The sequence below is a fragment of the Lepidochelys olivacea genome (assembly GCF_965140295.1).
Source record: "Lepidochelys olivacea isolate rLepOli2 genome assembly, chromosome: 1".
In the NCBI taxonomy this organism is placed as follows: domain Eukaryota; kingdom Metazoa; phylum Chordata; order Testudines; family Cheloniidae; genus Lepidochelys; species Lepidochelys olivacea.
Window position 1 is genome coordinate 254402324 of NC_140411.1, and position 12094 is coordinate 254414417.

Consider the following 12094-nt stretch of genomic DNA (forward strand, 5'->3'; position numbering starts at 1 on the left):
CCTTTCCTGGGGAAGGCTTGATAAGAATCCTCACCAATTTGTACAGGTGAACACGGACCCAAACCCTTGGATCTTAAGAACAATGAAAAATCAATCAGGTTCTTAAAAGAAGAATTTTAATGAAAGAAAAGGTAAAAGAATCACCTCTGTAAAATCAGGGTGGTAAATACCTTACAGGGTAATCAGATTCAAAACATCAAGAATCCCTCTAGGCAAAACCTTAAGCAGAGGTGAAAGTAAGCCAGTATGCCCTGGTACGGCGTACCGGTAAGAGCCGGTGCGCCGTACCAGGACCGGCTTTCCGAGAGGGCAATTTAAAGCCCTGGGGTAGCGGCAGCAGGGCTGTGGCGGGGATTTGAAGGGCTGCGGAGTTTCAGCTGCTGCTACCCCCCTGCCCATGGCCCTTTAAATTCCTTCCTGAGCCCTGCTGCCTGAGCCCCGGTTTTGTGGATTTACCATGTTTCACGGCCTGCCAGTTCCAGCGGCCGCTACTGCTCTGGGGCCCTTTAAATCCCTGCCAAAGCCCCGCCACCGCTACCCTGGGGCTCAGGCAGCAGGGCTCAGGCTGGGAGTTAAAGGGCCCAGGGAGGGTAGTAGTGGCTGGAGCTCCGGGGCCCTTTAAATCCCCACCAGAGCCCCACCACCGCTACGGCAGGGCTCGGGCAGCAGGGCTCAGGCCGGGATTTAAAGGGCCCCGGAGCTCCAGCCGCCGCTACTGCCCCGGGGCCCTTTAAATACCCGCCTGAGCCCTGCTTCCGAAGCCCTGGGGTAGCGGCGGCGGGGCTCTGGAGGGGATTTAAAGGGCTGGGGTGGTAGCGGCGGCTGGAGCCCCAAGCCTTTTAAATCCCCACCTGAGCCCTGCTGCCCGAGCCCTGGGGTAGGGGTGGGGGGGGTGGGGGCTCTGGTGGGGATTTAAAGAGCCCCGGAGCTCCAGCGACTGCTACTGCCCTGGCCCTTTAAAAACCCACCGGAGCCCTGCTGCCGAAGCCCTGGGGTAGTGGCGGTGGGGCTCCGGCAGGCATTTAAAGGGCCGGGGTGGTAGCGGCGGCTGGAGCCCTGGGGCCCTTTAAATCCCCAGGGCTCCATCGGGGCAGCAGGGCTCAGGCAGGGATTTAAAGGGGCTTGGGGCCCTGGCAGCTGCTACCACAGAGGAGCCCCAGGCCCTTTAAAGCTCTGCCAGAGCCCAGAGCCCTGGGGTAGCAGTGGCAGCTGGGAGCCCCCAGGGCTCCTCAGTGATTTAAAGGGCCCAGGGCTCTGCTGCGGTAGCGGCAGCTGGAGCCCTGGGCCCTTTAAATCACCCCTGAGCTCCCAGCCCCCTCTGCAGCTGGTAGCTCGGGGGTGATTTAAAGGGCCCCGGGCTCCCAGCTGCCGCTACCGCAGCTGGAGCCCTGGCCCTTTAAATCAAGAAGCCAGGTACAATTTAATGCAGCCTTTGGTTGCTTTAGGTTGTACCAGAGAGCCAGATTAGCCCTTAGCCAGTCCTAAAATCAGGTTTCAGAGTAGCAGCCGTGTTAGTCTGTATTCGCAAAAAGAAAAGGAGGATTAGTCTCTAAGGTGCCACTAGTACTCCTTTTCTTTTTCCTAAAATCAGGGGGCCAAACAGGTAGTGTAAAGCTAGCTGTGCCCCTGCAGCTGTGCCAGTTGCAACATTGACACAACTGATTATCTGACCCTTCCCCCCCACCCCCACCCCCCAGGATCCAACCCTTTTGATACCAAAATGTTGTAAGTAATGTTGGAATTTGGTAAAGATAACACAGTATAACACCAACCTGAATTCCTATCCCTATCTAAATTCTGCTTAGCTACATTTATTTCAAGTACAGCAGTCTGTTTGGGTTGGGTTGGACAAATATATAATATTGTCCCCTTTTAGCTCAAGCAGTTGCCAATATTTAGGGCCTTGCTGGGTTGTTTTCTTTGGGAGGAGAAATTGATTTTATGAGTAGAGCTGACTGGAGGATGATAATTCTCTTTCATGATAACTTCTGAGGTTTCAACATTTGTTTTCATGCTACATTGGAGGGACACAAAACCCTCCAACCATTTGCACAGGACTGGCATTGTATAAGCATTCTACAGCCTGGTGGTTAGGCTGCTGCTCTGTGATGAGGGGAGGCCCAGGTTCAAGTGTCTGATTCAGCACTGAGATTTTTATTCCTCCTCACTCCAAATCAGGCAGAGGAGGGACTTAAACCTGGGTTTTCCATACACCAGGGCAGCACCCTAACCTCCAGCACACACTCACTCCCTAAAAAGAGAGACTCTTCCCTTCCTTCCCCTAGACCCCAAAACCTGCCTGCTGATATGTGTCTATGAAACAGCATATTTCACCGAAGTGAATTTTGGGCAAAAAATGTTCCAACCAACTCCACTGGAAGTCCGATATTTCTTTAGTGCAATCCTGTTTGTTTACAAAGTCGGTACACAAAGTCCTGTTTCCCTGAACACAGTAGGAATAAACGGGGCAGTTTCCTTGCTCACAATTCTTACCTTACCTTTCCAGCTAACACTCTACCCAAAAGGAGTTCTCTCACTGGACTTCCTCCTAGGGCCACACTACCAGGGCTTCTCTGGGTTTCTCCTGGCTTTACTGGCTGCTTTCTACTTCTCACTCACAGCTGCAATCTAATCAGTGCCCCAGCCCCTGAATGTGCAATAATTTCCCAGGGTAACTTCCTCACCTAGGAGTCCCAGTCTTGGACCAGGAACCCACTGTGCAAGGCGTGTTACAAAAACAGAACCAAGAGGCAGTACCCTGATGATGCCTATTGGGGAAAAAAAATGACTTTATCAATATCAAAGAAAAATGTCAGCCTATTTGTTACAAAATAACCGACCCTACATTAAAATAAGCAGAAGATATGTAACAAAAGAGAATGAAACTGCCAGATTTTAAACTGGTATCTAATAATTTTTGGTATGACGGAGATGAATTCTTTAAAATTACAAGATGGAACATTAATTCCCAGGGGAAATATAGAACAATTTATTACTAATACCAGACACACCTGAGAGTATTTCTTTAAATTATGTAAAGATTTACACTCCACTAATATCATAATTCATACTTTGAAAACCAGAATTGTATCTTAGAAAATACTTAGGGGGAATGTATATGGGTACATTTCTTAATAAAGATAAATGGGTTGTGAGTATCTTGGGAAAACTGGGTCCTGAATGGTGTTAGAGAGATGTCAGACCAACTTGACCGGGAAGGTTGGACCAGATCTTCAGCTGGCGTAAATCAAGTCAGCACAACAATGCAGACTTACACTAGCTGAGAATCTAGCTCAATGATTGTTTTTTTACTGCCACAAATGAATATACAGCTATGTCAGGATGGCTTTTGAGCTGTTTTTAGTACGGCTGATTGAAAATTGTCCATTGAAATGATTTTTGACAGAAAATGGGGGTTTTCACTTTTTTTTTTGTTCAAAATTATCCCTGCTTTCTGCAGAAAAACTCATTGTTTTCCCATCAAGACTTTGACCAAAAACCAGAAGTGCATCACTCTCCCCCTGGTTGGTCAGGGGCAATTATGCAACATGGATAATGCTGTGGTGTATTATGCCAGACATAGTCCAGATGAGGATCCCAGCCCAGAGAGCAGAATGGCCTAACAGGACTACATCAGTGAAAACTAGGTGGCTTTTAGTTGGCATGATCTACATGTGGTCTACATAGGTCAGTTAGAGCAATCTGCAATTTACCCCCCCCCACCATAGAGCTGTTACCCACACACTCGAGGGCACCCCACCTTTTCCCTTATGTAGGCTCAAGGCATAACCCAGTTAATTTAGGCACCCCACTCTTTCCCAGTTCCTGGGGCTCCAGGCAAAAGGCACCTAACTATACCCAATTCCTAGGCCTCAAGGCCACCCATACCCAGTTCCTAGGACTCAGGGCATAATCTTATGTAGGTGTGGGGGGCCTTTTACCAGTAAAAGAGCCTTTCACAGTAATATCCTTAACCTCTATTTATTAACAGTTATCAAAACAGAATACACTTGCTAAGCATAAAATGTTCACTTCTCCCAATAAGGCAGAAAGATTACATTGGCTGGGGACTCCAGCTTCTGCACAGGATGATTGGTAGAGTGTTGAGGTCTGGCATTTTGGATCTTGGGCTGTGTCCTGGAGTTAGGTTCCAAAAATCTTTTTTTTGGACCCAGTTTATATAGTTAAACTTGAGTCCTGCTTAGTGGTACCTTAACCAGTCATTTTAAACCAAAGTGCTACAAAACAGTATTTCCCCCCATTAGGAAACAATTATTTAACCAATCATACTCCACCATCTTAGCTGATTTAAATCTTGCAAAGTTAGTTATGCAACCAACAAAAACAATTAAAGAATTGTACAGAGACCGTACAGATGAACAATAGAGAAGTAGGGACCACAAGTCAAAACAATAGAATAGGTTTCACAATCACAACTGTTGATAAGTGGTTCCTTGCCAGACAGAATGTTATCAGACAAAGTTTTCTTTAGACATCTTAAGATCTGTTTCTTTATCTGGTGATGGTGGGTTCTATGAGGGCAGGAGCGCCTTCTTACCCGCCCGATATTACATTGCACTGATGCAATTTAGATGGAATGTGCAGATGTGTCGCTCTGTTTCTTAGTTCATGGCTGCTGCTGCTTACTGCAGGAAAAGGCCTCAGACCTTACAGGCCAGTCTCCAGCACCATGTAGACACGTTGTAAATTAGACATAGGCACTGACTCTGTGGGTGCTCCAGGGCCGGAGCACCCATGGGAAAGAAATAGTGGGTGCTCAGCACCCACTGGTGGGCCCTGAAGATGAGCTTCTCCCCCTCCTCCCCAGAGCCTCCTTCCCGCCGCTGATCAGCTGTTCAGTGGTGGGTAGGAGGCGCTGGGGGGGAGAGGGAGGAGCAAGGACAGTAAGAGGTGGAGTGAGGGTGGGGCACACACAGGGGAGGGGCGGAAGTGAGCGGGAACAGGCGGGGTGGCGCAGGGGCAGAGCGAGGGCAGGAAGGGGTGGGCGTTGGGCCTGGAGGAAAGGAGTGGAGTGGGGGTGGGGCCTAGGGCGGAGCGGAGGTTAAGCGCCCCTGGGGAAATGAGAAACTCGGTGCCTGTGAAATTAGATCAAGAGAAAAGGCCAAACAACAACATAAAATATTAGCCCACCAAATATTTGAGGTAGATGCACACAGATCATCCCATTACAAAACATAATCAATAGGTTCATTGCCTTTGTTCTCTTCCTCCTGTATTATTTATATTATGGTGGCCCCTCTTAGGGCTGATTGTACTAGGCACTGTAATAAAAACAGTCTCTACCCTAAAGAGGACACAATCTAAATTAATCATCTGATGTAACAAGTGGATGAAAGAAGCAAACAGCTGGAAGTGAGGGAAGAGGACAAAGTAACAGTAAATCAAGTACACTTTCATGTAGACTAGCTGTACGCACAATACAGTAGGACACCTGCCTACCATTTATCTCATCTGACAGTGTTCTTCAGGCAACATGGCAGAAGTGAGTCAAGATAAACAGAAAACAAATTGTGTTACATTATGTTTGTTAAAAATGCCAATAAATAGTTTTAAAGAAGAAAATACGCAGTTTGGCAGGATAGTCATTGGGTCAATGAAATTGGCCTCCATACTGTTGGGTTGTGGATTTACTCTATATTTATCAAGAGTGTGTATTTTTGAATACGGAGAGATGTTTGCTCTTATGGGTCAAACTACTACTGAGGGCCTGATCTTGTGGCCATGTTGTGTGTGGCACCTATATTACTTTCATAGGGGTTCTCTGTGTGAAGTGGCTTCAGGATTGACCCCTAATTTGCAACTCTTTAGAGTCAAGTTATCAAATGAGGACTTTTGGGCTCAGTTGAATAGCTAAGAAGATCTTTTTGTGTTCAGATGACTTTCATCTTCAGTAACATTACTTTTCTTTAGAAATGTATAGCTTTATCAAATTATCAGTCTAGAAATTGTGCTGAGTCAATAAGTAATAGACTGTTGAGGCTGGAAAAACTTATTACACTAAGCCTAGTTCTAAAGTATTAGAAAATGTACCTTATAGCGATAGACTCAAGAAGCTCATTTTGCTTATCTTAACAAAAAGACGGTTTAGGGGTGACTTGATTACAGTCCATAAATACCTACATGGGGAAGAAATATTTAATAATAGGCTCCTCAGTCTAGCAGAGGGAGGTATAATACAACCCCATGGCTGGAAGTTGAAGCTAGATAAAATCAAACTGGAAATGAGGCATTATTTTTTGACATTGAGAGAATTTAACCATTGAAACAATTTGCTAAAGGTTGTGGTAGATTCTACATCACTGAAAATTTTTAAAACAAGGATGGATGTTTTCCTAAAAGAGGAGTTCTAGGAATTCTGGGGAAGTTCCATGGCTTGTGTTGTACAGGAGATCAGACTAGACGATCACAATGGTCCCTTCTGGCCTTGGAATCTATGAGTCGAGTACATTTGTAACAGGAAATTGTGCTTACCTACAGCAAAATATAGATGAGAGAAACCCTGAGTATCTCAAAGGGATCAACCTAGAAATTACACATGTTTTGTGGTCAAAAGAAATTGACAGCTTCTCTGTGTGTGTGTGTGTGTGGTTTGAATGGGCTTGTAAGATAATTATTTTTCTAACAGGTTTCAGAGTAGCAGGCCTGTTAGTCTGTATTCGCAAAAAGAAAAGGAGTACCTGTGGCACCTTAGAGACTAACCAGTTTATTTGAGCATGAACTTTCGTGAGCTTTCATCTGATGAAGTGAGCTGTAGCTCATGAAAGCTTATGCTCAAATAAATTGTTTAGTCTCTAAGATTTTTCTAACGTTTCAGTTGGTGGTTAAAGTGGCATAAGCATCTACAGTACTGGTGACATTCTAGAGAAATTACAATAGTTGAAAAAATTATCTGCATATTTGGGGTTTAATGTGTGATAATTTTGTGTTTGTATGAAGGGAAAAGCTTGGCTATTGAATACCACTTGGGAAAGTAATATTGAATTCATATTCATAGTAATTAAGTTATTTGTCTAAAAGTTCTAAGTTTTAACTTTTCAAGTAGTTTGAACTATCAAAGGCAGCCACATAATTGCATTGGCATATATATTTAACTGGAAATTGATGATTTCAGTATTTCAGGCTCTAGAGTTTCGTATTCTTTTAATTATTTAAATTCTATTTTGGCTAATAAAACTTACAATTTTACAATAGCTCTCTAGTTTCTACCTTAGCTAAAGACCATCCTAAGGAGTGGTGACAAATGTAATGGATTAATTAAAATTGCTTAATCAACATGTGTTTTATAATGTATCTTTCTTACATTGCATAATGAGGACTTTTCTGACAATGGATTTTGAGGTTTCTATATTATTCATTGCAAATAATTTTCCAGTCTCCTATAAACTTCATGAAAATCAAAATTTTGGAGTGTATGAAATAATGAGAAATAAATTAATATTAAGTTTTGTGAAAATTTTCTCAAAAATGTTGTACCTAGCCATGAATTACAGATCTGAATATGTTGTGTTATTCATATGTGTTCCAGAGCTATTGTTATTTGAAAAAGTTAATCTGAATTTAGGCTGGGGGTCTAGGTCTTGATCTAAAGCCCGTTGAAGCCAGTGGACAGATTTCCATTGATTTTAATGGCTATCAGATCAGGCTGCTCCAGCCCACCATGCTCAGTATGGTATGTGGTGGATTTTCCGTCTCCTTAATGTCTTCAAACCAATATTGGTTGCCTTTCTGCAAGACATACTTTAGTCAAAGTTAGTGGGCTCAGTACAAGAGGAACTGGGTGAAATTCTACTGGCTTTGTTATGCAGGAGATCATATTAGATTATCTAATGGTCCCTTGTTGCCTTAAAATCAACAAATATGTTTTCACAGAAGATACTGAACTTAATTTCTGAGATTTTTCTGATGCTGTGCCTTCAAAATGTTACCTTCTCCAAAACTGTAAAACTGTGGTATCAGTGATTAAATCATAGAGAAATACAGTTCTGATTTTTATTTCTGGATCTGAAACTAATTCAAGTTGCATTTTATTACAACTGGCATCACTCATAACCACAGAAAAAATATCCATGACGATCCGTTTGGTACCGATGATGACTGAAGGAAATTTATATTGTGACCTGTGCATTTTTGGGAGAAGACTGTTTTAGATCACAATGATGTGCAATTGGGCAAACTAATGGTGTCTTCAACATAGACACAGTGTAATAAAATAAAAACTACGTTGCATTTTGCAATAAGAAGACATCAAGGAATGCCTTCAAAGATCCATTCCTGGAGTTTCTGGTTTTATCAGGGAATTTGGTCTCTCTGGTTCAGTGCCTAGTAAAAATAGTTCAGCTTTAATAAAGCACAGATGTTGACATATTCACTCACCTTCATCATTGCATGGATGCATTTCATACTGAATTTCACCTAAGGAATTTTAGACTTTAAAGATAATAATCAAAAACACCTCTGGCTTCCCATTGGGATTATTGCTGTTTTTTCAGATCAAAGATGCCACATCAACATAATGACTTAAGAAGGAAAGTTATGATTTTTTTTACCTACTAATGAAAAGATTAATGTGGCTTAACTATAGTAATTTTAGCACCTCTTTTCCTTACCCTTGTTTAGCATTTGTGCCATTAGAACATACTTTTGTAATTCTTTCCTAAAGTCCTTCTTTGTCTCATGCTATCAGCAAGAGTAGTCATCTATAACAAAGTTAGGATTCTGTTTCAGTATAATTAAATATATTTCCTTGCTGAATACATTCCAAGCATTCCTTGAAATTGCTTCCTTTTTTTTTTTTTTTTTTGGTATGGAAAGCCAGATATGTTTAAATTTCAAACAGTGACATTAATGCATAGTCCACTACATTATTTCCAATGATGCATCAGATTTGGAAATTTCCTCAGCTGGCTCAAAGGCCTAAGGGGCAAGTTTTCAAAATAATGTGCAGGAGGTATACCCACAAAATCTGTATAATGGCTAACAGATTTGAACTTTACTTTGAAGATTTACCCCCCTTTTTTACTGAGCATGCGCCATAGACCATAATAGATTAACACTGATTAAAAATAAACCCCTTTAGGAAGCCTGTTGCTCTGAGAAGGGAGAATGATTCAGTATGGTTACTGTAATGGACAAGTCAGTGTGAGATGGTTGAAAAGATGAAGGGGTTTATTATTCACCTCTTGAATCATGGGGGATTTAGGTACTTAACTCTCTTTACTATTAATCCTTTGCAATCCCCACACACTGAGTTAGAGGGAATCCCCATAAGGCTGTGGAATAATAGAATAAATACAATGTTAATTACTGTGTGTGTGTGGCCAGAGAAGTCAGGCTAAAGTGGTAAATTAGACATTGTTAGAAGAAAAAAGTGGGGGTGAGGGTGGGGAGAAAGGTCATGCAAAGTATGTGCTGCTGTTGTTATCTCTGGACAACAGAAATTGGGTGAAACTTGGGGAAACTTTTTTGGACACGACATATCAAATATGTCTCACAAATTTACAGTCTTCTCTCTCTATTGGATATTTATATAAGGCCATTCCTGGATAGAGCTAAAATGTCTGATGCCACTAGTAGTACCTAATATGGAGTTTGAGGTGGCAAGCTAGCTGTTATCTTTCTGTTCCTTCCTGGAGTTTGATTAGCATTACTAAGACTGTGTATAACTTTTGATAAGATCATCACCCTGGTCTCTGAGCACCCTGCCTCTGTTGCTGGGTTTTTTTGGTCAATATTAGGGGATTCCACTGATTTTTATTTGGCCCTTTAAAGATGTTTGATGCAGAATTGGGTTTTGAGCCCTATGAAATCCAGAGTCCCTGAGGCCCCCAGTTTATGAGACAGTCTCCAAGTTGTAGGATCTCTTGCTGTCTGACTATGTTGATCGGGGAGGGTGAGGAGAGGATCCACTGAGAAGCTCTGTGAGAGAAGAGATGAGGATGGGCCTCTCTCCAAGAATAGGCTTGCTGGGGGCCTCCAACGTTTTAAAGTCAACCATGTTTTTTTGCCGTTGCTATTGCTTGGAGCTAAACATCTGTAAGCCCATGGTCAGCAGCTGGAGAGAGGGCTGAAGTTGGCTACCCTCTCAAAGTATAATTGAAAAGACACTCTGTGACTGGAGCCATGGAGAGGCTTTAACGGGTATAGTGTCATTGCCAGATGGGAAGCAATGGTTTGCATGTTTGTGTATATGATTCCTGACCTGGCTGGTAGTAGCCTCCACAAATAGCCCATCATAGAAGATTCCTATTCTGATTAGGAATAGATTGCACAAGGTGGCTCTATGTGGACTCAGCCAAAATGAGTGCACATTAATCCTGCTGCTAAAAATATGCATGTGCCCATTTGAGTCAGTTATGCCAGAATTTGGTCTCTATATTCTCTGACACAAACTACATTAATATGGAGTTATGGTTGACAGCACATATCAGTAATTTAGGGTAAAATACATTACAGGAATGTTGTAATTATCCCAAAGCAGAGCATTATAGACCAAGGAAATTCAGAATTAAAGTTAAACTTGAAAGAAATCCAAACAAGTTAAAATATGTAAATGCACAGTTAAGGGTACTGACTGGAGTGATGCCATCAGTAACCATATGATAGTGATTAGTCCTCAAGTCCCAGATTAGATTAAATTGATTTTTATAAACACATCAGATTCTTCCCTCCCTTCCCACTATATCATTGGATTTCTTCCAAGAACAATGGGAAAGAGATGGTCTTTTCGAAATGGCCACCACCTGGAGACTACAGTGGCTTCAGTCCCATTAACAACAATGAAAGATGGCAGCCATGTATAAAGAGGACAATTTTTCATGGAGTTAATGGTGGTAGAACACTATTTGTCAGCAGGTGCTGAAGTAGAAACTTTCAGTTCTGAAGAATAAGGTGCGGGGGGAGAAGGAGAAAAGGCATAGATCCTAAATACATTATTGAAATGTAGCCCCTGCCCAGGATTCCAGTAAATTGTAACTCTATGAGATGTTTGAAGGGTCTCTTTTGTTTTCCTGTTAACATTCGGGACAAAAATGGTCTGGTAGAGGGTGCTAAATTTCTTAAAGGACCCATTTTTACTTATTTTTAACTCAAACTGATTAACAGATTTACTTGTATATTTTCAGAAAATTCATTCTGTTCTCCATAAGTGCTTATAATTTTGGGGAGGATACGCTGAATTCTTCATATATAACAAAGTGGCTAAATTACTGCTTTAAATGCAAACTCAACTTTCTTAACCTTAACTATGGCACCATGAAAAGCACTTTCATAATATTGTACTCATAGATAAAGAAGGTATAAGTCCTCATTCTTCTGGTCAATCAGTATATTGACTCCCTTCTTGCATTTTTGCTAACACTTTTATCGTAGACTTCATGAAAAAATTAAAATGAAATACAGAAGTTGGGTCCTGATACTGCTTCTATTGGAATCAACAGAAAAATTCTCTGTTGGTTTTGATGTTGCAAGATCAGACTCTTGGTGCAGTATTTTGCTTATTTTATTTTGTTCCAATTGTTTTCTTTACACCAGTATAACTCTACCAAGTTTCAGTGGTATTGCAGCTGTCAGAGAATGTACCCCCGTGTCCACACCCTACACACTATTGTAATAATCTCTGTACGACTTATGCCTTGTTAGGTATTGTCCTGATAAAATGTGAAACAACATTTTATGTATATGTGACGTTATAAGTTTCCACTGTATGGTGCTATTAACACATGTTCCAAACTAAGGCTGGCAAACAGATCTGTCTCTCCTTCATTTGCATTTAAGCAGTAAACAGAAGGGAAACAAAGGATGCTCACAAAAGTGAGGGAAAAGCAGCAGGGAACATCCTTCCATATAGATTTTTTGTCTCCTGAATCCCAGCTGGAAATGTTTTTCAAGAGGGGAACTGACACTATAAAAAGGAGGAATAAACACTCCAAGCTCTCTCCCTCACCCACCCATCCCATTCACAGCATCAGAAGTGACAAAGGAAACATTTGTCGAACTCTGGGAGAAGGGGTCCTGACCTACAGAGCTTGGTCAGTACAACTGCTGAAAGCATATGGAGAGAAGCTTTGCTTGAATT

The 12094-nt window shown here is 42.0% G+C and overlaps 1 long non-coding RNA gene across 1 annotated transcript in view; it reads right to left on the minus strand.

Moving 5' to 3' along the window:
* The window catches only part of LOC311510935, a 169994-nt gene that overhangs the window by 53500 nt on the left and 104400 nt on the right, over nucleotides 1–12094 (minus strand). The window lies entirely within an intron of this gene.